Raw genomic sequence first — 27,268 nt, 5'->3', positions numbered from 1 at the left:
CAGGAAGCAGCTACAGAAAACCGAGTTGCCATCCCTATTCCATAAAACAAAAAAGGCTGGAATGTTAGGTCCAAAAGGGCCGTATCTCTACCCCTATAGCCTGGGGATTAGACTCCTTCCTTATCGTTGTATGGGAATTGCACCTTGCAACATCTGGATTGGCAATGCTACATGCTCACCTCCCATTTCACTTGACTTTCCTCCCTTCACCACCAATTTACCCACCTGAAATACGCCCACTGAAAAAGCTCACCTCGAGCCCCATGTAAGTTTCAAGTCCCCTCGCATTCAGCGCTGACGCCATCTTTGGCTCAGCCCAACTGTCACTCTGCTACAATAAACCACGCTTAAACCCCTTCCATCTTGTGCATTCATCCTTCGGCGAACCTAACAGCATTATTCATAATGGTCAAAAATTGTGAACAACTCAAATAAAGCACTAAACACAGGTTTTCCTTCCATAATGACTTGACTTAGAGTCTAAACCAATCATAAAATTCCATTCTACATGTACCACTAAAAAATTTACTGAATTGCATTTGAATTCTAAACACCATTAGTTCCAAAGTACCCAGAGGTTATCTTTCGTGAAAACACTTTTACTTCCCCAGAGACTAATAAATAGTAAATATTTCCTAAAGTGATTAAAAAGTCTTACTAAATTAAAAGTTACAGATAAAAAAATTTGGTAAAAGCATTGATGAAAAAAAATGTTGTGGTTCCCTCTTGAATTCAACAAAAGGGTTTACATTGGGTAATACAAAGACAAGGTCTCTAAACTAATGTCAAACAGCTCATTAAGTTACTTGTTCAAATGATCACAGATTCCCCCAAGATTGTGTGGCTCAAGGGCAAAGAAAACAGCTTATTCAGCCCTGTCTCCCTGCATCTCACTATTGCTTGGCACAGAGGTGGCTCATAAATATCTTCTGAATGTTCTTGAACAAAAGAACTATCCAACAGAGAACACAGGACTTTTCAAACATGATGTTAAGACATTTATTTAAAACCTAATTCAGAATTGTTGAAACATCTGTTTATTGGTTAGTGAATGTGAAAACTGACCAATCTTAAAATCCACTGATCAATCTTAACATCACTAAGAGTCAAACTACTTAACATTACGTGCATCCTCAGTTAAGGGAATTACTCTGTATTATCCAGTGTACTGCTACAAAACACTAAAATCTGAATCTAATGGAGTCTATACATCTAACTTCTAGACAGGAGTTAGAGGAATAAGCTGAACAATACTGTGAAGCAATGAGACAAACCCAAAAGGTGGGGCTTTCTGGGACAAATGACCCAGTTTCTTCAGTAAGTCAACAGTCTGAAAAAAAGGTGGAGGGGTGGGGAGAAGGACCGTTCTAGATTAAATAAATTTACACATAAAGGCTACAGGTGGATTTTTTTTTTGGATCTTAATTTACATTGAAAACATGTAAAAAGGTATTTAAATATTTGGGGATATAACTGAAAATGGGTATTAAACAACTGTTGTTAATTTTGTTGAGTGTGATAACAGTATTTTGGTTATGAAAAGATATGTCATTTTTTAGAAATACATACTAAAGCATGTAAGGATAGAAATGACATGATGTCTATAATTTAAAACATTGCTACAAAAATGGGATACTACAGGAAAATGCTAATAATTGTTACATCGAGATGTTGGGTACAGCTATACTGACTGTATTGCTATACTTTTTAAATTTATCCAAAAAAAAAAAAAAAAACACCATCGCTGCTCTGCCTGAGATTCAAGCACCAGTAGGCACTCAGAAACCTCCAATTTCTCAGTCTGATTTGCTTTGGACAAAGGATCTCATTCCAGGGCTGGATCCATAGGGTTATCCCTTTAAAAAAAAAAAAAAAGTTTCTCATTTGAAATGACTCAACTGTCAGAATTCCTACGAGTGGTTTGACACCTGCATCAGAAGACAAATCTCAGATTTACCTTTCAAAAAGATGACAGCAAAAGTCTTCAATTTGAAAATCCAATAATAATCAAAGAGAAAGTATATTTAAGACCAATCACTGAACTACTTCCCCTAGTTTCAAAACACACCATGACCAGGTTGAGCATCAGGAGGAATATCTTGGCTCTGGAGGTGCCCCTTTAAGAAGCGAGGGAACTCGGCCCACACCAGGGCTCCCCAACATACAGATTCAGTGCCGGGAAGAGGAGTTCCCACAAAATTGCTATAAAAATCAGTGAAGATTCCGACCGTCTGGGTGAGATGGAAGACTGCTAGAAGCTCAGACATCTCCTTAAAGGGCCCACACACAGACTCACAAGCACTCGCTCTGGGCTCCTGTGGAGGGAAAGCAGCTCGGGGGGGTGCCAGAGACCTCGCTTCAGGGCAAGGGCTAGAGGAACGGCTGCCATTATCCCTCTGTTGAGCCCTTCTCCTATGCAGCCTACAGGTAGGGGCCATCTTGCCTGTGGTGAGTCCTCCCTCTACAGGGCTGAATTTAAATGCAAGTTGGCCTGGTGAAATCCTCTTCTCTACCCCTGTGACTCTTTGGGATCCTGCCCCACCCAATTAGATAACTGCCAGAGGCATATTAAAGGCTGGGCCACCAGCCCCACCTAGTCCTCTGGCATGAAGCTCTTTTAGCAGCAATCAAGAGGCCTCTCCACTCACGTACTTCCTGATATAATTCAGGTGGTGGGCAACCAGCCCCAAACCAAGCCGCAGTATTTCCTGAACAAATCTGAGGAATTTGGGGGCCCAAGAAAGGTTGCAGTTAGCTCCCCTGTGATCTGAGACTTTTGTGAATAGCCACAGGCTCAGCTCTGGAACAAAATCTTAACCTGCACCAATATGGGGAAGGCTACTTGCCCCACCCTGGTGACTTCCAGGGACCTCATCTCACCCAACTCGTGTACCACCCAAGACTTCTTCAGCTGCTGGCCCTTCTAGGCACCTAGCAGGTACCCTCAGGCCTTGAAGTGTCCCCAGACTTTTTGGAAACCTGCTCCAGGCCAAGTACTGGAGGCAGCCGGCCTCAGTTAGGAGTGTAGGCTCTCCCATGTACCTCCAGGTCCAGTTCAGGCAGCAACCAACCATGGATCACTTTGTAGGTGGATTGCTTTGTAGGCAGCCCTAGGAAGTCACAGGCAGCATCAGACCTTGGCCTGAATGGGAGACCCCCCACACCCCAAAAGAACCCTAGAACCAACATAATTAGAAGCTGGCGTCAGACCGCAAAAGCGTGCCACCTGATTAGGACCACTAGCAGCATACCCAAAAGTTGTTCTCAACAGTCACAGGAGCTGCTTACACAAACCCCCACAAAACAACTCATACCCTGTGGGTGTGGCCAGTCTTCACAGCCAGTCAGCCTGAGAGTCAGTCCCACCCACTGACATGCCAAAAGCAATCAAGGCTCCATTACAGCAAGGAGTGTTGTGGCACGGATAATTCTGAGACCCACGGAGCCAATTGAGATTAATTATGAGCCTTTATTAGCCGGCCGGCGACTGACTCTCTACCACGCAGGGTTAGAGGAAATCAGCCCTGAGCTTCCCGAGCAGGCTGCTTATAAGGTTTTTTTTACTACATCTTTGAATGAACAGATTACAAGAAGCAGAAGTTAGTTGTAACTCTTTGTACACAGATAAATATATTCAGGGGAACTCCCAGCAAACAGGGCCTAACAGACAGTTTTATCATCTTTTCCTTGGAATGTTGCGCTTCTCCCTGGGGCTGGCACCCAGGGATATCACTTCCCTGAAACTGGAGAATTTCCACTTTTACAGGAGGGCACACACAACCCCACTAATGGATACTCCTGGAGCACCCAGCACAGTTGACCAGGAAGACTGAACCACTGGGTCAAACATAACACCTACTACATAAAGCCCCCCAGCCAAGACTGGAAGATGTACCAAATCTACCTAATACTAGAAACGAACACAGAGAGGCAGCCAAAATGAGAAAATAAACATGTCCTAAATGAAGGAACAGGAGAAAACTCCAGAAATACAACTAAACAAAATAAAGGAAACCTACCAGATACAAAGTTCAAAACATTAGTAATAAGGATGCTCAATAAACTTACTGAGGGGAAGAATAGATGATCTCATTTAGAATTAAGTGATAGTAAGCATTAAAAAGAACATAAAAATAAGTAAAAATAAAAATAAAACAAAAAAATAAAGAGCACATAAAAACTGTAAATAAGAACCAGTAAGAAATGAAGAATACAACAACTGAAATGAAGAATACACTAGAAGGAATCAATAATGGGGTAGATGAAGCAGGAGATCAAACTAGTGATTTGCAAGACGAGGTAGCAGAAAACACCCAATTAGAACGGCAAAAAAAGAATACAAAAAAATGAGGAAAGTTTAAGGGACCTCTGGGGCATCAAGCTTAACAACGTTTGCATCACAGAGGTATCAGAAGGAGAACAAGGGATTGAGAACTGATTTGAAGAAATAATGACGGAAAACTCCCCCACCCTGGAAACACAGTCTCAAACAAGATGAATCCAAGCAGGCCCAGATCAAAACACATCATAATTAAAATGCCAAAAGTTAAAGACAAAAAGAATTCTAAAAGCAGCAATGAAAGACAACTAGTTACTTACAAGGGAGCTCCCATAAGGCCGTCAGCTGATTTCTCAATAGAAATTTGCAGGCCAGAAGAAATTGGCACAAAATATTTAAAGTGATGTAAAGCAAGGAACAACCACCAAGGTTACTCTACCCATCAAGGCTATCCATTAAAATTGAAGGTGAGATAAAGAGCTTCCCAAACAAAAAAAAAAAGCTTAAAGAATTCATAACAACCAAGCCAGTATTACAAGATGTTAAAAGGACTTCATTCAGTAAATGAGAAGGGAACAAAATATGATTAATAAAATGGCAATAACTATGTACCTATCAATAATAAATTTAAATGTAAATGGAGTAAATGCTCCAATAAAAAGACATAGGGCAGCTAGATGGATAAGAAAACAAGACCCATACATATGCTGTCTACAACAGACCCACTTCAGATCAAAGACACGCGTAGAATGTAAAGGGATGGGACAGGAAAAGATATTTCAGGCAAACAAAAACAAAACAAAAAACTGGTATAGCAATACTCATATTACAAAACAGACTTTAAAACAAAGGCTATAATGAGACAAATGATATTATATAATAATAAAGGGACCAATCTAACAAGAGGATATAACTCTAGTAAACATTTATGTACCCAACATGGGAGTACCTAACTATATAAAGGAAACACTGACAAGACACAAAAGGAGAGATCGACAGTAATATAGTAGAGGACCTGAACACCACATTGACACCAACAGACAGATCTTCCAGACAGAAAATCCAGAAAACAGTGGCCTTAAGTGACACATTAGATCGCATAGATTTATTGTTATTTTTAAGCATTTCACCCCGAAGCAGCAGAATATACATTCTTCTCAAGTGCACATGGAACATTTTCCAAGACAGACCACACGTTAGGCCACAAAACAAGTCTCAGTAAATTCCAGAAGACCGAAATTATATCAAACGTCTTATCTGGCCAAAATATGAAACTAGAAATCAATTACCAAAAAAAAAAAAAAAAAAAAAACCCCCTCTGAAAAACATACAAACACATGGATACCAAATAACATGCTACTGAACAATGAATGGGTTAACAATGAGATCAAGAAAGAAATCAAAAGATACCTTGAGACAAATGAAAATGAAAACACAACGATTCAAAATCAAGACATAGCAGAAGCCTTCCAAGAGGGAAATTCATAGCAATACAAGCCTACCTCAAGAAACAAGAAAAATCTCAATCTAATCTTACAACTAAAAGAACTAGAAAAATAAGAGCAAACAAGGCCCAAAGTGACTAGAGGGAAGGAAATAATAAAGATCAAAGCAGAAATGAATGAAATACAGGCTAAAAAAAAACCAATACAAAAGATCAATGAAAACTAAGAGCTGGTTCTTTGAAAGGATATAACAAAATTGGTAAATCTTTAACAAGACTCATCAAGTAAAAAGAGAGGACCTAAATAAATAAAATCAGAAAAGAGAAGTGACAACTGACTCAACAGAAATACAAAGAATTATAAGAAAATACTATGAGCAATTGCATGACAACATACTGGAAAATCTGGATGAAATTCCTAAAAACATACTATCTCCCAAGACTAGTCAAGAAGAAACGCAAAATCTGAACTAACAGATTACTATCAAAATCAAATCAGTAATCAAATTCCCAAAAAAACAAAAGTCCTAAACTTAATGGCTTCACAGGTGAATTCTACCAAACATTCAAAGAAGAGTTAACATCTATTCTTCTCAAACCGTTCCAAAAAAAATCAAAAGGAGAAAAGGTTCCCAAGCTCATTTTACAAGGCCACCATTATTAACCTGATTCCAAAATCCAACAAAGAATTTACAAAAAAAAATTATAGGCAAATATCTTTGATAAACATACATGCAAAAATCCTTAACAAAATATTAGCAAACTAAATTCAGCACTACATTAAAAAGATTATACATTATGATCATGTCAAATTTATTACTGGGATGCCAGGTTGCTTCACTAACCTTAAATCAATTAACATGATATACCAATTGAAAGATAAAAATCATATGATCATATCAATAGATGAAGAAAAAGCATTTAGGACAAAATCCAGCATATAATAAAACCTCTCAGCAAAGTGTGAATAGAGGAAACACACTTCGGCATAATAAAATGCATACATGACAAACCCACAGCTAACTCTACACTCACTAGGGAAAAGCTAAAAACATTTTCCTGAAGATTAGGAACAAGACAAGGATGTCCACTTTCACCATTTTATTCCACATAGTATTGAAAATCCTAGGCACAGCAGTTGGACAACAAAAAGAAATAAAAGACATCCAAATTGGAAATGAAGAAGTAAAACTGTCACTACTTGCAGATGACATGACACTACATATAGAGAACCCTAAAGATTCCACCACAAAACTGTTAGAACTGATCAATGAACTCAGTAAAGTAGCAAGATACAAAATTAATATTCAGAAATCAATTGTATTTTATACACCAATAATGAACTATCAAAAACAGAAATTAAAAGAATCCCATTTACAAGTGCATCAAAAACAATAAAATATTTAGGAATAAGTTTACCCAAGGACGTATAAAACCTATACTAAGAAAATTATAAGTCATTAAATAAATTGAAGCTACAAATAAATGGAAACATATACCGTGCTCAGAGATATGAAGAGTTAACATCATTAAAAAGTCCATAATACCCAAAACAATCTATAGATTCACTGTAATCCCTATCAAAATATCAATGGCATTTTTCACAGAACTAGAATAATCTAAAAATGTATATGGAACCATAAAAGAGCCTGAATAGCCATGGCCATCTTGGGAAAGAAGAACAAAGTTGGAGGATCATGCTACCTAATATCAAACTATACTACAAGGCTATAGTAATCAAAACAGCATGGTACTGGCATAAAAACAGACACATAGATCAATGGAACAGAATACGGAGTGCTGAACTAAATCCACACCTATATGGTCATTTAATCAATGACAAAGGAGGCAGGAATATACAATGGGGTTAAAGCTAGTCTCTTCAATAAATGTTTGGAAAACTGGACAGATACACACACAAAAATGAAATTGGACCACCTTCTTACACCCTATACAAGAAAAAACTCAAAATGGATCAAAGACTTAAATGTAAAACCTGAAACCATAAAACTCCTAGATGAAAACACAGGCAGTAAATGCTGCTGTTGCTCTTAGTAATTTTTTCCTGATATATATCCTCTTGGGCAAGGGATACAAAAGAAAAAATAAATGAGACTACTTCGAACTAAAAAGGTTTTGCACAGCGAAGGAAACCAATAACAATACGAAAAGACAGCCTAGAATAGGAGAAGAAAAGTGCCTATGATATACCTAATAAGGAGTTAATATTCAAATTTATAAAGAACTCGCACAACTTAATACCAAAAAAGTAACAATCCAATTAAAAATGGGCAGAGGACATGAATAGACATTTCTCCAAAAAGGACATACAGATGGCCAATAGACATATGAAAAGATGCTCAATATTACTAATCAGAGAAATGAGAATTAAAACCACAATAAGATACCATCTCGCACCTGTCTAAATGGCTATCATCAATAAATCAACAAACAAGTGTTGGTGAAGATGTGGAGAAAAGGGAACTCTCATACACTGTCATTAGGACTGTATATTGGTACAGCCATTATGGAAAACAGTCTGGAGGTTTCTCAAAAAATTAAAAATAGAACTACCTTATGATGCAGCAATTGCACTTCTGGGTATTTATCCAAAGAAAACCAAAACACTTATCTAAAAAGATATATGCACCCCTGTGTTCACTGCAGTGGTATTTACAATAGCCAAGATATGGAAGCAACCTAAGTGCCCATCAATAAATGATTAAGGAAGTTATGCTGTGTGTGTATATATATATATACTGTGTATGTATTGATTTGTGTGTGGGCGCACACACACACATACATACACAATGGAAATATTAGCCATAAAAAAATGACATCTTACCATTTGCAACAACATGGATGAACTTCGAGGGTATTATGCTAAGTAAAAGAAGTGAGAGTAAGACAAACACCATATGATTTCAGTTATACGTGGAATCTAAAGAACAAAATAAACGAACAAACGACAAAAATAGACGCACAGATACAGAGAACTGGTGGGAGGAGGGTTTGGAGGCTGAGTGAAAAAGATGAAGGGATTAAAAAGTATAAATTGGTAGTTACAAAACAGTTATGGGAAGTACAACATAGGGAATATAGTCGATAATATTGTAATAAATGTGTATGGCGCCAGGTGGATTCTAGACTAATTGGGAGACCACTCTGTAAATTATGTAAGTATCTAACTACTATACTGTACAATGTCAATTCTAATTGAAAAATAAAAATTAAAAAAGTCATGACAAAGTTCCACACAAAAGAACAATTATAAAATTTTAAAGGCCTTATATATTAGCATTTCATATCAATAAAACTAATCTCAAGGGGCTTAAATTCTACCTCTGAGACACCAATATACAAGATACAATAACCTTTAGTACAACCAACATTGGATATTAGTAATGTCTGATATCATCAAGAAGAGCATATAAAAGGAGAAAGAGCTCAATTCCCCCAAATTTTATCTTCACTACCAAGGCTGGCCATCTATTTGGAAAAATTCATATTTCTGCATCGTACAACTGGAGAGACGTCAAAGGTATAGAACACAGACATCAGAAAAGTAACTTATTATTTCATTATACTGGTGTACTGTGTTTTAAAATTGTTCTCAACTGATCCAGGAAAAGAAGCTATTTACATAAGTCAAGTATGGTAAGCAAAAAGTTCCCTTTAAACTACAGAATCTATAAAAAGATATGTTTTAAATGCACTTAAGATTTTTTGTTTTTTGAATTCTAATCCTCTACTGCTGTGGCATTACAAAACTTACTGTCCCAGTGTTTGAAAATTCAAACAATTTTGGCATTACAATTCCATCTAACCTTAAAATGGAAATGAGTTGAAAGGCAATTACAGAGTAGAGTAATAACTAAAAATTCTAATATAACAAGGCCTGATAAGAGGGCAAGGGCAGCAAGAGTATCATATGGTGCTTCCTCCTTCCGCCTGGGTTGCAGGCACTTACCCTACACACATAGCCCAATTCTTCCACTATTCAGAAGGGCAAGCAGCAAAAAGAGGGATGCTACCTGCTTGGCATTTCTAATCACTGCTACAAAAGTAACACCTAGCATAACACAAGGAAGCAGGCTGTCCCTAATTCTTAAAGCCTTAGGGAATCTCTACCAGATCTTAGTTTCACAGCACAACTAAACCTAAGAAACATATGCAAACATTAGCTGCAAGCCCACTTAGTTTAAGAAAAACAAAAAACATCACAATGTGCACCACGGCAGCCTCAACATTAGAAAAAATAGGCTTGAATTGTTTGACTCTTGGCTGTCACTGAAAAAATATGCCACTACTTCTTTACTTACCAATGTTTAAAAATGTGTCCCTATTTTCTGTCAAAAAACAAAAGCTTTTAATCTAGTTTTCCATATACTATTTTGGGAAATAATCTCAAAGTATTCAACGGTGACTTGAAAATATAAGGAATGAGAACTAAACAAACCTTTTCATTCTCAAAATTTTCTTGCATGCCAAAACACTGCAAAATATTTTTATGCATGACTTTAATGAAACATTAATTCATGCAATCCTTTAAATGCACTACACTTATATACACTGTAAAAGAGAAATACCGTTTTGTGGACACGTTGTAAAGGTGCACCTCTCTATTCCAAATTTAACCAAGACTGGGCCACGAAACGTCCTTTCTGAAGAAAACATTAAAAGTCTTTTAAACCAGAAAAACGAACACTAAGTTTCTGCCAGGAAAATGGAATAATCTTTACTTTGTTGGTAGACAAAGTAAATAGTTTACACATTTGAAATGATTAAAATCATAAGAACCTAAATTACAGAAACAATCGCTGCTTCCCCATTTTTCATCCATTTTCCTGATCTGATCTAATTTGAACCTTAAAAAGGCCCAGAGGACATTCTTGAGCAATGATTCCACCTGGATAGCAACACCCGCCGCCCACCGCACCGGCACGAATCCAGCTCCGCCTCTCAGGCTCCGCGTCCCAGGGCCCCATACCCTGCCCGGCCCTGAGGGACAAAGCTCAGCGGGTCCCTTCCGGGACGTGGGACCACCCCAGCGGCGGGTTCGACCTTGGCACCGCCCCAGGCCACCAGCACAAAGCATCGCACTTCCGGCCCGGCAGCAGCGCGAGCCCCCGCCCCACCCGGGGCTCCAGCCGGCACTCACCACGCCGCGATCGTTGCGCCGGCCTCGGCCACGGGGACCAGCGCTCGCTGGCCCGGGGCGGGCTTGGCGGTGGGACTTTGCGAGGGGCGAGCGCCTCGGAGGCCTGCTCCGATACGGGACTGAGTCGCGATGCCCCAGTGTTCTACGCACCCTCGGACCCGCCGGCCTACCTTCCTGTCTGCAGCCGGCGCTGCTCACCGAAGTTGCGCAGCCACGACCGCCAACCTCACTTCCGCTTGGAGCGCGCTGCTGCGGGTGCGCACGGGCACGTGACTCGACGGCGCTTTCCGGGCTCAGGTGGCGACGTGCGCGCTCCCGTCTGCGTCCGGAAAGCCCCCGGATCTAGGGATCGAAACGGTCTGGGTGCGTTGGGGAACCCTAGGGTGAGGAGCATGGAAGGCAGATATCCATAGAGGTCTATTGCGCCCGCGAGGATATCTCTGTTACCCTTTTCCAATAAACGCTCGTAGGGAATGTTTTTCTTAAAACTATTTTTGCATTCCTACTGATGCAGTAAGGAAAGAAGAACATAATGGAACATAATTATAGCGTTTTATTAACGTCTTATGAGAAAAATGTATTTGAGTACGTATTTTAAAACAGCCGCTGCCCTTCAGGAACCTTCGTGTAAACACAGATGCAAGGGCGCGATGCTGATTGGTGACCCACTTCTGGCTGTGATGCTCAATGATGACAGCTGAGCACCAGGCTCAACTCCTGCAGCCAGGGCTGATCTAGTAGGGGTGAGGGTAAATGCTGCCCCACTAAGAGCACGCTTCAGGGATGATGTGCAGGTACCACACAATGGCCACCAGCATGGACACAGTGCTCACTCTACCAATCACTTTTCAATGTAATGTATTCGTTAAGTCATAATCATTTTACAAATGAAGACATCAAGGCACAAAGAAATTGACAAACTTCTTCAAGAACACACAACTAGGAAGCTGACCCCGGATTCAAACTCCAACATCTGGCTTCAGAGTGCTTGCTCTTAAAGAATTTCTGGCTTTTAGCTTTCTCATGTTGACCACAAGAAGGAATGTATCTTCCCGAAAGGACTCCTCATGTTTAACTAGGCACAAATGCATAATCAGAGTCTAGCAGCCATTATGTACAGAAGCCTCTCGTGCACACTGCATATCAGGGAAAAGCCACAGACTGAGCTACCAAACTGCCTGCATTGCAAGCCTTCCTTCCAAGCTCAATTTTACAAAGCAGGGGTCCCCAACCCCTGGGCTGCGGACTGTTACCAGTCAGTGGCCTATTAGGAAATGGGCCTCACAGCAGTGAGTGGCAAGTGAGCGCAGATTCATCTCTATTTGCAGTCGCCCCCCAGCGCTAACATCACCACCTCAGCTCCACTTCAGATCACCAGGCATTAAATTTTCAGGAGCACAAATCCCTGATGTCAAAAAGGTTGAGGACCACTGTTATAAAGGAGTTCCTGAAATTGTATTTTGTCTAATGATCTGAGACCTTCCCTGCCAATCCAAGGGGAGGTGTGCAGCTATATTCTCATTTACATCTTTACCGACTAATCAAAATAGCTCCATAATGACTACGAAAAACTGCTTTGGCCAAATGCACCATAAGCATAGTTAAAAGACAAATGATTAAAAAGGAAGAAATAGTTCCAACACATATTATAGACAAAAGGCTAATTTCCCTAATGTTCAAAGAGCGTCTAGAAGTCAAGAAAAATTCCTACATCTCAATAGAAAAATAATTCACAGAAAAGAAAGTAAATGGCTCTTACTCAAGTGAAAAAAATTACAACCTCACTAGTAAAAAGAAAAATACAAGTTAAAACTCATTGAGATAGCATTTTTCACTTATTTGATTGGTAAGCATCAAAAAATTGACAGTACACTCTTGATGAGTCTATGGGGAAGCAGGCACATTGCAGGATTGGAGAGGAGCCATTCGATGATGTGTATTAAGACAATTTTACACAAAACTTTTGACCCAATATTTCCACCTCTGGGATTTTGTCTACAGAGATTCTTGCTGATATGTAAAATGGAACTATTTCAAACTCATTTATCGCAGCATTGCTGAGAATAGCAAAATATTGGAAACAACCCTAGTGTGCATCGCTAAGGGATGAACTTAATAAACTGGCTCATCTATACTGTGTATTACTCTATAATTCAAAAGAGAAATGAGCAACCTTTCTGTATACTGAGATGAAAATAGTTTCAAGATAGACTGTTAAAACAACAAAGCAAAAGGTAAAACTGTTGTTATGGACCAAATTGTGTTCTCCCACCTCCAAATTCATATGGTGAAGCCCTAGACCCCAGCACCTTGGAATGTAACTGTATTTGTGATTAAGGTTAAAAGAGCTCAGTAGGGTGGGCCCTAATTCAACCTGACTGGTGTCTTCATAAAAAGAGATTAGGATACAGACAATGCAGACCCATGGACAACCATGTGAGGACGCAGAAGGTGACTATCTGCAAACAGAGGTTTCAAGAGAAAACAAACCTGTTGGTACCTTGACCAGGGACCTTCAGCCTCCAGGACTATGAGAAATTTCTGTTGTTTAAGCTGTCTTGTCTGTGATATTTGTTAGGGCAGCCCTAGCCAACTAATATAACTGTGTTAAAGAACAATGTATAAAAAAGAAAACATATGTTTATATTTACTCATATACAAATACAGAAATAGTTTTAAAAATCCAAGGAACTAACAGCAGTGATTACCTGTGGTGACATTAGGTACAGAATGGGCCCTGAGCAAGTGAGAGACAGGGGTGAGAGGATAGTTTTCTTTTTACCTAAATTTTTTAAAATAAAAAAAAAGTTTTACAATTTAAGTTTCAATTTCAGTTGGCATAAAATATTGTATCAGAGTCAAGTGTACAACACAGTGATTACACATTTATATAACTTACAAAATGATCACCTAAATAAGTCTAATACCCACCGATACCACATATAGTTATTATAATATTATTAACTATATTTCCTATGCTATACTTTACATCCCCGTGACTATTTTTTTCAACTGGCAATTCGTACTTCTTAATCTCTTTCCCACCCATCCCCCAACCAGCCTTCCATCTGGTGACTATCAATTTTTTCTCTGTATCTTACGTTTGTTTCTGTTTTGTTCATTTATTTTGTTGTTTAGATTCCACATATAAGTGAAATCATATGGTATTTATATTTCTCTGACTTATTTAACTTAGCATAATACCTTTTAGGCCTATCCATATTGTTGCAAATGTCAAGATTTCTTAATTTGTGTGTGGCTGAGTAATAGTCTGTTGTACTTATATACCACTTCTTTATCCATTCATCTATCAATGAACACCTAGGTTGCTTCCATTTTGTGGCTATTGTAAATAATGCTGCAATGAATATGAGGATGCATATGTATTTTTAAGTTAATGTTTTGAATTTCTTCAAATAAATAGCCAGAAATGGAATTGCTGGGTCATATGATAGTTCTAGTTTTAATTTTTTGAAGCTTCAAACTATTTTCCATAGTGGCTACACCAATTTACATTTCTAGAAATAGTGAAGGAGGGTTCCCTTTTCTCCACACCCTCACCAACACTTGTTGTTTGTTAACTTATTCATGATAGTCATTCTGATAGGTGTGAAGTGATATCTCATCAGTGGCTTTAATTTGTATTTCACTGGTGATTAGTGATGTTGAGCTATCTTTTCATATGTTTGTTGGTCATCTGTATGTCATCATTGGAGAAATGTCAATTCAGATCCTCTGCCCATTTTTTAAATAGATTGGTTTTTGGTACTAAGTTGTATGAGCTCCTTATATATTTTGGATATTAACAATTATCAAATGTATCATTGGAGAATGTGCACTTCTATTCAGTAGGTTGTCGTTTCATTTTGTTGATGGTTTCCTTTACTGTACAATAACTTTAGCTTGATGTAGTCCTATTTGTTTGTTTTTTCTTTTGTTACCCTGCCCAAGGAGACATATTACAAATATATGTATATATATGTATATATATACATGCATATGTATATATATATATTTATAGCTAAAGCAATGTCAAAGAGTTTACTGCCTATAATTTCTTCTAAAAGATGGTTTCAGGTCTTACATTTTTGTCTTGCATTCACTTTTAGTTTATTTTTGTATAAGGTGTAAGAAAGTGATCCACTTTCACTTTTTTTGCATGTATCTGTCCAGTTTTCCAAACACCATATACTGAAGTGACTGTCTTTACCTCATTGTATATTTTTGCCTCTTTTGTCACAGATTATTGGCCATCTATGCATTGGTTTATTTCTGGGCTCCTTATTATGTTCCTTTGATCAATGTGTCTGTTTTTATGCCAGTACCATGCTGTTTTGATTTCTATAGGTTTGCAATAGAGTTTGATATTAAGTAGTGTGATACCTCCAGCTTTGTCCTTCTTTCTCAAGATTGCTTGGGCTATTTCAAGTCTTTTGTGGTTCCATATAAATTTTAGAATTATTTTTTCTAGTTCTGTGAAAAACGCGATTGATATTTTGATAGGAATTGAATCTTTAGACTGCTTGGATGGTGCAAATATTTTAATGATGTTAATTCTTTTAATTTATGAGAATGATATATGAGAAGGATAATTTTCAGGGTTTGTTTATCTTTTTAACTATGTGAATATATCACACATTCTAAAATTAAATTACAAGTAAATAAGAATCTCACGATTTGGTTGGAATCTAAAACAATATAACCATTTTGGGAAAGTCTTGTCATTTCTTTAAAAAACTAAACTTATACGTATCTTATCACCCAACAAAGTTAGGTATCTGCCAAAGAAAAATATAAACATATATTTATGCAAAGAACTATACAGTAATGTCCATAACAGTTTTATTGATAATAGGAAAAATTGGAATAACTCTAACCATCTATCATCAGAAGAGCAACCAAACAAGTTCAGCGATGTACCAGTGCTGCTTACAATATCTTGCTCTGGCTCCTTCCTGAAAGCCAAAAGACATGTTATCAGAAATTTAGTAAGCCATTTCTCAAGTATTGCCATTATTAAACATTAAATTATAGAGACTTCATGTTAAAAATGAAAGGAACAAATACTCAAAACTCATCTCTTCCTAATTATTTTATTTTTTGCCTGTGCCCTGAGTATCTTTGCTATACTTTGACCTGCCAATGAAAATATCCTATGACAATGGGCTGCAGGGCTCCCCTCCCATCCACTTTCAGTGACATCACATTGGTAGCCTTAAACCACCACCTTAGGAATATTACACCATGCAACTCATTAACTAATACTAATCAGGGCTTGATTTACTGTTTAGTTAACTTTACAGATGTCAACCAAAGGTTGCTGCCACCAACTCATTGGCAAAAGGAGTTCCCCAATCTGGGATGCGGTAAGAATCCAAAGGTTACTGAAAGTGTGCTTCACAAGACAAAGAGAGGTCCTCTAACATAAAGTACCCACCATAGTCCCTGATTGATTCATTTTTATGCAAATAAGGAATGCATATTTGCAGATTCGGTTGTCTAAATAATACTGTCCTAATTGGTCAGAATCATGTGTTTCGATCAATTGTTATGGAGCCACTCTGACTGGTCAGTAAAGATGCAAATGAGAATATAGCTGGCACCTCTGATTGAACAGGGCAGGTCTCAATTCACTTGTCAAAATATGTTTCCAGGAATTCTTTTGAAAGATTGGGCTCAAAAGACAGGAATGCAATGCAAGAGTCTTAACAGTTCAGTCTGTGGCTTTTTCTGGACTGGCAGTGTGCATGAGAGGCCTCTGTAAACAATGGTTGCTAGACTCTGATTATGCATTTGTGCCCAGTTAACCATGAAGAGCTCTTCTTGGCAAATATATTCTTTCTCAGGGTCCACATTTCCGCCTCTTGGATCAAAACCTGTTGACAGACAGCACTGATGATTGATCAGGTCAGTTTGTCCTGTGTCAGTGCCAGAGTGGTTTGGCCATCAGCTCTTTGTTCATCTTATCCCTTGGTGGGACTCCCATGGTTGGGCAGTAGCCAATAAAGCAACCAGGCCATTTACTTTCAAGAAGTTTCTCAGACACCTGACAAATTCAAAAGACTTTAGAGTCTCTTATAAAAGCAGCAAGAACAAGTTGGAAAAGGTTAGAAAACAAATAGACACTTAGAAAATCAAGAAAAATCAGGAGTAATTGGCCAAAGGTATTTAGCATCGAGTAAAGGTTTTAACCACCATAAATTATATAAACACAAAGGAGATGCAGTGCCTTGATAGATCATTTCTATCCTTCTTGCAAAGCTTGCTCAAGTCTTTATAGGGGGCTTAGACACCTGGTTATATAGCACATCAATAGTTTGACAGTGAAGTACATTAAACAAGTTATAACAACAATGAGTAGAACAATTCACAACCTGGACCTTAAAATAGCCCTGAGTCCAGTTGGGCACTAGCTGAAAATATCATAAAATTTAAATCTCAACCAGCCAGTGGTACTAGAGGTGAACCTGGAATGCCCCTTAAGAGATTTGGCAGGTCTAAGACATTTGGTTATTTCTAATTCCACTTGGGATGAAGTATGTACCTAGGGACAGCAGGAGTTATTAGCTATGACACAAACTCCCCCTTGGACTACAATCAAATAATCAAGAGCAACTCTATTGTTGAGAATCACTCAAACTAGAGTCTAATGATATTTGTTGAGCCTGAATGGCTCTAGTGGCTGAAATGAAAAGGGGACAATTTAATTTCTTGAACAATTTTACCCATTCTTATGAATATATTAGTTTCATTGCAGTGTTTAGGATTAGATAGGTGCTCTAAACTATCCAATGAATTAATTTCTATGTTCTAGAATATTGCTGGTATTGTACAATTAGCCTGTTTTCCTAGATTAATGATTGAGAAGTTAAGACCAGCTGCCAATGAAGTCAGATTATTCCCTAATAGTCAGATAATGGTTTAATCTTATCTACCAAATTAGAATTTCTATTGAATAGGACAAGGCTCCATTCTTTTCATGTATCCTCTACAGCACCTACTAAAATGTTGTGGACATGAAATGAAAGTCAGTGACATCAGAGGCACAGTGGAATGAGAAATGTCCCCGGATCTCTCCCCTTGAAATAACAATATTCTAAAATTCAGCAAATAACACCTAACCTGCACATGAGCATGTCTGAGCAAATGATCTGCGCATAAGAGCTTCCAGAGGTGTGCTGTACCCGCCCTCCATGTAGTTAATACAGAGGTGGACTTTCGGGCGCTACATCCTGAAATACCTGTATGAGAAAATGGTCCAGCTGATAAATCATCATGACCTCCCAGGAGGCTATGAGATCCTGCCTCAGGTATATGAGGACTGTCTCACTGTGTTGCTCTCTAGTCCTAGTCCTTCTGGAATCATCCCTCCCCAGAGCACCACTCACACACCTCTGGCCTTGGAAACCTAGGTCACTGGGGAACACAGGTCCACAGTTTATATCTCGACCTTCAGAAGCCAGGACCCCCTTACGGTATATCACTTAAGGAGCATCGGGGAGGCCCAGTTATCTACATACATCCCACTCAAGCTGATTTTAGCAATATTTATGTCCTAAAGAATTCCTCCAGGATTCTTAACCTATATAACCAGTCCTTCACCCTGCATTATTTCAGGCACACCAGGTGTGTAGCTTGTGGGACTGTCATGTGATGAAAGTACAGCTTTGCCTAAGTCATATAGGCAGTGGCCCTATTTTCGTAACATACCTTTGAAATGATCATCAGAAGCAAAGATTTACATGGTTCAACTGCATTAAGCTGTTATTCTCATCCCCAATTCCTTTTATTGACTAAGAAACACAATATGCAGGTAGTTTGGTAAACAAGCAACTATATTTACTATAATATCAGTTCAGGAAGATGCTTCAGGGATCTTACTGAATTGTACCTAAGCCAAGCCCCACACCTCCAGAAAACACCTTTCAAATGTCTCTGTAATTGAAAAATGTCTCTTTATATTTAATTTTAACACTTTTGGCTACAAAAAAAAAATCAATAAAAAATAAAGTGTTGTGGACATGATTACCATTTGGTGGATAATATCTAAAAAAGGGGTTTTTTCTTCTGCTTTAAAGAAAACACCAATCCATCAAATGACACACTTTAACTACAATTAAAGAACTATAAACTTTTAAAATTACATAAAATGTTATTTATACTAATAGAGATTTAAAAGGTTAAGTTTATTCTCTCCGACATCACTTGAAAGGAATTCAAATTTTGTAAACACTATTATGAGGTTGATGATAAGAAATCACAAAAGGAAGTAATCTTTAAAATACTGAACTCTACATAACTAAATTCAAGAGAAAAGTAATAAAAGATAAACCTTAAGATATTAAGGAAAAAGCAACACATACTTGAAAATATTCATATGCAACGGTTTTTCTTAGCCATCAATTTTCTGATGTTTTTCTAAATCACCTCAATTGAGATAAAGGTCTTTTTCAATTGAATAAATGATTACATAACAATACAGGAGTTAAAATTTTTTCTAGCAAGGTAAAGTGAATGATTCACATTTGAAATTATTTATTTTTATTAAAAAATAGCAGCACTTCATTCTACCAGGATAACAAGTTTGACTTCAATGACTGGTCAGACAATGCATATAGGTCCAAAACAGCTCCTTGTACAAGGATAACGTGAGGCTATAATTTTTCCTTAATAGCTCATTATTTTCCCATTAGGTGATGGGTGAAATTATGGCAGCCTGACTCTGTGTGGCCATTTCCTGCTTGAACAAGTTCGTTCCTGACTGCCCACCACCTTCCAAGGACTCTGGCTAACATCGGTTTTCTCATAGCTTGCCGACCAATAAATCTTCTTCCTTATATCTGTAGCTGTGTGGGAATGACAAGACTGTATAAAACTGCCCATTATGTTACAATCGGGGCTCAGCCTTTGGATAAGAATCTTCTGAGCTGGTGCCGGGATCAATAAACGCTGCTTCCTGCTTATAGCCTCAGTGTCCCATCTCTCCATTTGAGAAGCCTGCAGCAAAATTACTGGAATGTCAACTTCAATGATAGAGAGGCAGGAACGTACTAAATATGGCTGTTTCCTGCCATAGTGGCTTTACAGAGAGGTATTTTGTAAAATTAAGAGTAAAGCTATAGATGGTTGAGAAATTGCTAATAGGAATCTTTAGATTCACCAGAGGTAGAGGCAACCAATGAATGGCAATCCAGAATTCAGATAGGTTCCCCGAGGAGGCTAAGGCTTGAGAGTACTGTGTCAGAGTATTTATGCCAAGGTTTCCTATTTACAAGGTTTAAAATAAAAATCAGGAAGTACTGTTAATGATATGAGATGATCAAAATATACAATCTAGAACACAGGGAAAGTGACCAGCATGATGTAAGAGAATTAAGATCACTATTATACCCAGGAATATAATCATTATGACAACAACAAAATAAACATAAGGATTATGCAGAGCAGAAGTAGCCTTTACTGGCCTGGTCTTAGGTCTTGGGAAAGGCTGTCTGCTTCAAATTCTATCTGTTCTGGATAATTCTAACTTGAGGTCTCCTATAGGCTGGGAGGTGCAGTCAGGCAAGTGAGGTGCAAATGTGGAAACCTTTTTAAATGAGAAACATAAATCCAAAAATCAATACCTTTTACCTTTGTGGTGCAGGGATTGGTTAACAATGCCCTTTCAGCTAGGCTGGGGAAAATCTTTGTCAAGATGTCTTTTCAGCAGACCATATGTACGGGCTGCAGGCCATGAAGTTTGAGGTCTTCATCTTTTGAGACTGTGTTGTGAAAACATTGTTCTACAAACTTGTGTTTTTTTTGAGGGCTTTCACAAGTTCCTTACAATAGGTTATAAGATTTTCTTAATAGGGTAGGTCTGTGCATTTCCTCATCTAGTCTTATACGTTTTTCAGTAATGATGTTAAAAAGAAACCATTGATATTTACCAAAGGGAGTAGCTTTAGGTTAAGCAATACCAAGGGAAAGGCTCTAGGCCAAAGTAGATGAAAATATTCAAGTTTCACCAATTGAATTTTGACTACCTCATTAGTTCTATAAAACTGGGAGACTGAGGATGATAAGCTCAATACAAATGCTACAATATCGGCCAAATTTTGTATCCTTGGTATAGAATTTGTAAACTGGGTCCCCAATTGCTATGGAGCTCTGTGGGGATTTTCCAGCAGGAAAAATCCATTCTAGAAATATTTTACTAATTGCTGCTGTTGTAGCCCTCTGACATTTGTATGTATTCTACCCAATGAGAATACATGCAAATCATTACTAGCACATTTTTATCATCGAGGAGGAGAAAATTGGATTACAATATACTTTTCAATCCTTAGAACTCCAGCATTTCAAATAGCACTAATTACTTTAATTTCCTCTCTTTGTAAGGAGAGTCCCTTACTTTAATTATCCATTTAATCATGCTGACGATTAAAGACTTCCCAAGAAATATGGAAAGTTAAATTGATAGAAGCAAAATTTAATTATTTTAATATTACAAAGACTTGGTTTACTTAAGCAATCAAAGACCCAACAAATAGAGTGCAGGAATAATTTTAATAAGATCTACGATCTTTAATTTCCCTTAATAATTTCTCATGAATAGAGTACCAATAGTAGAGGGAATCTTTGTCCTTTTAAGAGAGAGAGAAACCCAATTCCAATTCTGAATCAGGATACTTTTGATATTACAAGAAATTAACTTAAATATTTCAATCTTAGTTTGCTTGACCATACATAAAGTTTCTTTTTCAATATTCCTTTTTCATAACTTTCTGTAACTTCCATAACCCTTTTGCAACTTTTATAAACCTTTCAGCTTTTTATACTAACATTTCCCTTTCTCGTTCTGGAACAATCATTTTACTTTAGGACAAAATTACTTCCTTATCCTTTACCTAGAATGCATTTACTTTCCTTATACCTTCTTTAATCAACCACACATACCTTATTTTCCATATGCAATCATTTTCAATCACCATAACAACCAAATCAGGGTTTGTCAGAAGTTTCTGGATCTTAATATGAGGTAACTCATGCCCTTCTAGTCTTGCAAATGGTACACTGAGATCTCCAAATTTATTATCCTGCTTTTCCATCTGATTTGTTAGTCCCAAAGCTAGCAGAGCAATGGACAACTATATGTCTTTTGAAATTAAATCAACAACCGTAAGCTAGTTTTTATTCACTAAAAATTAATCCTAGATCACACGCACTTAAAAGCAATTGAGTTACTTTCTGTGATTCATATAAGTGCTCATTTGTTTTAAGCCAATTGGATAAGGCTCCTTTGCAATCTAATTTGAGTTTACAAATTTTGGCCATACCAGTCAGCAGTAGAAATATAACATATCTAAAACATATATACATATACATACATAAAAATAGAAATAAACACAGGCGGAGATCTCATATCTTTTATTTTACAAACATTAGTTATGTCTCAGGCACAATAATATAAAACTCAAAAAAAAAAAAAGTGGATCCAAATTATGTTCCTGGCAAATGGACTAAGTTAAGGTTTTGCTCAAATGGCTAAAGTTTTTGCATGCTGTAAGAATTACTTTGAATCTGTTTTTTAAATCAGTTTATAATCAGTTACAGAATACATTCCATTGTATCTGAGAGTGTTGAGATTCTCTCCTTTAATGGTGCTTTTAAGGTGGACTATAGACAAACATAATCAAAAGAAATAGAAAGCAAGCATGCGCAATGAAGTTGGAAAGCTCAGAAAGTATAAACGGTGGCCCCAGAAGGCCTGAATTTAAAGGCGGCAGAGAGTGCAAAACTCTGTTTTGGTTCAGCAAATAGGCCCTATTAAGGTAAAAGAAAATGTATTTTTAAAAGAATGAATCCCAAATAATCCTGGGACACATTTAAGGGTGCTATCAGCTAAGCAGACACCTTGAGACAGTTGAATACGAACGATAGAAAGCAATTTGGATGGAGATTTCTGATTCAAGATGATACACTAAAAACACACTTTTGTCTTTTATTCTCTCCTTAGACTTCTATGAAATAGAAGCAGCACAGCCAACTTAAGCAGTAGTTAGAGGCCTTGGTGGGTTTGGGAGAGTAGGAACTCACTTTCATGTGGATAGTTCAAAAGGCAGAAAAAGCTGCAACCCAGAGCCGGTATGATTGGGGGCGGGGGGGGGGGGGACAGGGGGGAGGGCAGTTTGAGAAGAAAAAAATTCTAAGATGTTCTAAATTAAATTACAGCAAGCTAGAGGGTGCGAAGAAGAGAAAAGGAGAGCTAATCAGTTAAGAGAGCCATGGTCAGAAAAGACTGCTCACATTCCTGAATGCATGTTGAAACTTCCGATCAATTTCCAGGCCTTTATCTAGAGAGAATAGCCAACCACTAGGCACCACTGCATCCTGATTGTGCATGAACTTTCTAGACTGTTACCCACAACTAATCCAAAATAAACACACACTGCTTCCTTATGGACTATACACCTATCCCAGAACTAGCCCCACTTCACTTTTTATCGCCCCCTTTATCTTTAGCCAACGTAAATTCTTTCAAAACAACTTACATTTTTCTTCTCAAAATTCATTGCATAAAAGAGTCCCATCAATCTCAGCATGGCAGTTTGTCTTCTTTTTCTAGCCCTGCTGCTGGTGATTTAGATTGCATGCCCCAAAACCTGATTTTTTTTTTTCTGGCTGGCATATAGCTCAATAAACCCTTTCTTTAAAAAAAACTTTTCAGTCTCAAAAGTTAATTTTTAATAGGGGAAAGGAGGAAGGTATTGAGAACCAGGCCTGTAAAACGGGGGCAGTAACTGCATGGCTGCCTGTGTCACCTAAATAAAGCATCTCCTTTTTTCACACCTCTTTGGGAATTTTTGTTGACATGACTTTGGTGGCAGCGGTGGATCTGAAGTGATACCCAACTTTCTTCCCAGTGCAATCCTGAAACAATGCATTGGCCCCTGCATGAGTCCATTAAGCTTTGTTGTTTTCTCAGCAGTGCCTGATGGTCTCAGGTAAGTCCTCTTGGATCCAAGGTGTCCTACATTTTCAGTTGAGGTCTCAGAGACTTATCTCACTTTAGGTACGGGACCCTTATCCAGTTTTAGCCTTAGTCTATATGTTTTTGGACTGAGAGGGATTCCCCCTGCCCCATATGATTTGTGTTTAGTCCATAGATTGGCAAACCAAGGAAAGGAAACTTCATCTAGTTGTGTATTTGGCATATGTGGTGGCAGGCCTTCAGGTTTAGACTTAGCCCTTTCCAGGTTTGTGACGACACTCACGCTAAAGGCACTCAAGGGCACAATCTTCAGGAGTAATCTAAAAACAATTATTTAAAAAAAGATGGTTAACCTAGAGATAAATGGGATGAGAGTTTCTAGGTGTACTATTCGGTAAGTAGTATTCCAAAGTTCTTCGGTTACTTGAAACCTTAAAGTTTTCTAAGTTACGTTAAATGATGAATTAAATTAAACTTTAAAGAAGAGCTGAAGTTAGAAAAGGGCATCTGAAAAAAAAAAAGGAAAAAAGAAAAGGGCATCTGATTGCCCACTGATCTGCTAGCTTTTGGACTGGCAGACAGTGGAAAGGTTTAAACCTTTCACTACTTTCATAAAACTTTCAGTTTTGTCTTACTTTTTCCTCTCTTATTCTGGAACAATTATTTTACCTTAGGACAAAATTATCTTTTCCTTTAATTAAAATGCATTTCCATTTTCTCATACTTTCTTTTACCAAGCACACATATCTTATTTTTCATATGCAATTATTTTCAATCACCATTATATCCTACTCAGGCTTTGTCATAGTGTCTGGATCTTAATCTGAGGCATCTTGTGCCCTTCCAGCCTTGCAAAATTGCACACTAAGTCTCCAATCTTACGTTTTTGAAAAGGAAATCTTATGTATAGTCAAATTAGCTAATATTTGAATGGATTCATTTAACTTAGCTTTCTTTTAATATTGTCAAAAAATAATAAATGGAGCCACTTTAAAATGGAGCCGATGCTGCCGTGCCAGAGGAACTTCCTTGCACAACCTATGCCTCAAACTTTTGAAATGTTAAAACAGGGCAAAATTGCCTTTAGACTGGGATTAAAGCAACCTTGCGCCCCACAGAAGTGTTTGCAAGGAGAGATAACAAGAGAGCAGTGATTATGACTACTGGACTGAAGATTAAAAACATTCTTTAGAATTAGTGTCACTTTGCTATGTTGTATGCACCAATGGAAATTCCTTTCTTCTATTGATGCAATTGTTTCTCTTCCCCTTCTCATAAATACCCCTTGCCTTTGTGTTCTAATAGGAACATCATTTGGGTATCTGCCTGAATTAGTGTTTCCCACTAGCTATTTTTTTAATCTCAAATAAATGCTTGTTGCCTCTCATTTTGAAAGGCCTTTTATTTTTAAGTTAATATCAAAAATACCTAATACAGAATTAGAATTTGGTTTTATCTCTTTGTTACAAGGATAAAGTTTTTCAGTATTACTGGTATGCTCTTAATAAGAGATTATAAAAGGAAAAACAAAGATTTTATGTTTCATTAAAATTATTTCCTGTGCTCTGCATCATCAGGCTTCTGATCGCTTGGTAACCAAAATAGTCTTAATATTAAAAGGGCCAAATTTCCTTCTAAACATTAAACTTTCTGTAATCGCCTACGATGATTTCAGTATTATTTACAGTGACCTATGATCCTTATTACCTAAGTAGATGTTTAACAAACTCACCAAATTTCATAATTTAAATAGAAACTTGATCTTTAAAGATAACTTTGAAATTCTTCACAAGGATTCCTAAAGCATTATTTCTCACTCTCTCCTTACAAAAGTGAGAAATTAAACTAATTAGACCTATTTGATATATTAGAATTTTGAATTTTGGGAAGTGGATTTTAATCCAATCAGCCCTCCTCAAGAATAAAAATGTACAAATGATGATTTGTATGTATTCTCATTGAGTAGAAGCATTCACATACCAGAGAGCTACAGCTGCAGCCGTTACTAAAATACTTCTAAAATAGATTTTTCCTGCTGGGAAAATCTCCACAGAGCTCCATAACAATCAGGGAACCCACTTTACAAGACAAATTATCACCAGGTATTCAAAATTTGGCCGATATTGCACCATTTACATGGCACTTATCATCCCCAGTCCTCTGGTTTTATAGACTAAACTGATGAGACAATCAAAATTCAATTGGCAAAACTTGTTGAATCTTTTTAACCTGCCTTGGCCTTAAACCCTTCCCTTGGTATTTTTAACCTAAGATCTACTCTCTTTGGTAAATATCAATTGTCTCCTTTTAAAAGCATTACCAGGAGACCTATAAGACTAGATCAGGGAATGCACAAACCTGCCTTAATAAGGAAACATTCTGACTTATCATAAAAGCTTTTGAAATTAATTCCAAATGCATAGAGCAATTTTTCCACAGCACAATCCTGGAAGAAGAAAACATCAATCCTCATGGCCTATAAACCTGGAGAGGAATCTCCAGCCTTGCTGAAAAGGACTGTAGTAGGCATTGTTAACTATTTCCTGTGCTGCGAAGTTACAAGGTATTGATTCATGGATTTATGTTTTTCATTTAAAAAGGCTCCCACAGTTGCACATCATTTGCCTGACTGCACATTCCAGCCTATAGGAGACCTCAAATTAGAGTTATCCAGAGCAGACAGAACTTGAAGTAGATGGTTTTTCCCAAGATCTGGGACTAGACCAGTAAAGTTGACTCCTGCTATGCATAATACTTATGTTTATTTCATAATTGCCATAATTATATTCCAGGATATATTGATGAGCTTAATTCTCTTGTGACAAGCTGGTTGGTCACCTTTTCTATGTTCTAGATCAGCGGTCCCCAACCTTTTTGGCACCAAGGACCAGTGCTCCTATGAGAATCTAATGCCTGATGATCTGAGGTGGAGCTGAGGTGGTGATGCTAGTGCTGGGGAGTGGCTGCAGATGAAGCTTCACTGGCTCCCCTGCGGCTCACCTCCTGCTGGGTGATCTGGTTCCTAACAGACCACAGACTGGTACTGGTTCGTGGCTCAGGAGTTGGGGACCCCAATTTTAGATTGTACATTTTGATCACCTCATATCATTAACCTTTGACTATACAGTACTTTCTGATTGTTGCTGTTTTAATCATTGTAAATGGAAAAACTTGGCATAAAAATATCATGATACAATACTCTCAAACTTTAGCTGTCTAGAGAACTTGTTTAAATGCTGGATTGTCATTTAACATCTATCTCTACCTTGGAAGAACTGATGATCTCATAGTTTTTCCTGTTAGTAATTACTTGATCATTCCTACCTAACTTTCCTGTTGATTTTACAAAATCTTCCCTCTAAAGCCACCATAGCAGGAAACAGTCCTATTCAGCATGTTCTGTCTCTGTGC

At 37.7% G+C, this 27,268-nt stretch overlaps 1 protein-coding gene across 4 annotated transcripts in view; it reads right to left on the bottom strand.

Moving 5' to 3' along the window:
* Positions 1-11,158, bottom strand: part of FAM168B (family with sequence similarity 168 member B) — a 57,390-nt gene extending 46,232 nt beyond the window's left edge. Inside the window, exon 1 of one of the 4 annotated variants that reach the window (XM_006919853.3) lies at positions 11,055-11,158. The gene's annotated coding sequence lies outside the window, so the exon portion shown is untranslated. Of the gene's footprint in view, positions 1-10,632; positions 10,777-10,884 lie in introns of those variants that run through there. The other 3 variants (XM_006919852.3, XM_015595601.2, XM_015595600.2) reach the window with 3 other exon arrangements.
* Positions 11,159-27,268: the final 16,110 nt, after the last annotated feature.

This window comes from Pteropus alecto, unplaced genomic scaffold (assembly GCF_000325575.1).
Source record: "Pteropus alecto unplaced genomic scaffold, ASM32557v1 scaffold148, whole genome shotgun sequence".
In the NCBI taxonomy this organism is placed as follows: domain Eukaryota; kingdom Metazoa; phylum Chordata; class Mammalia; order Chiroptera; family Pteropodidae; genus Pteropus; species Pteropus alecto.
The sequence above is the reverse complement of the archived record's forward strand: the minus strand, read 5'-3'. Positions and strand labels throughout refer to the sequence as shown.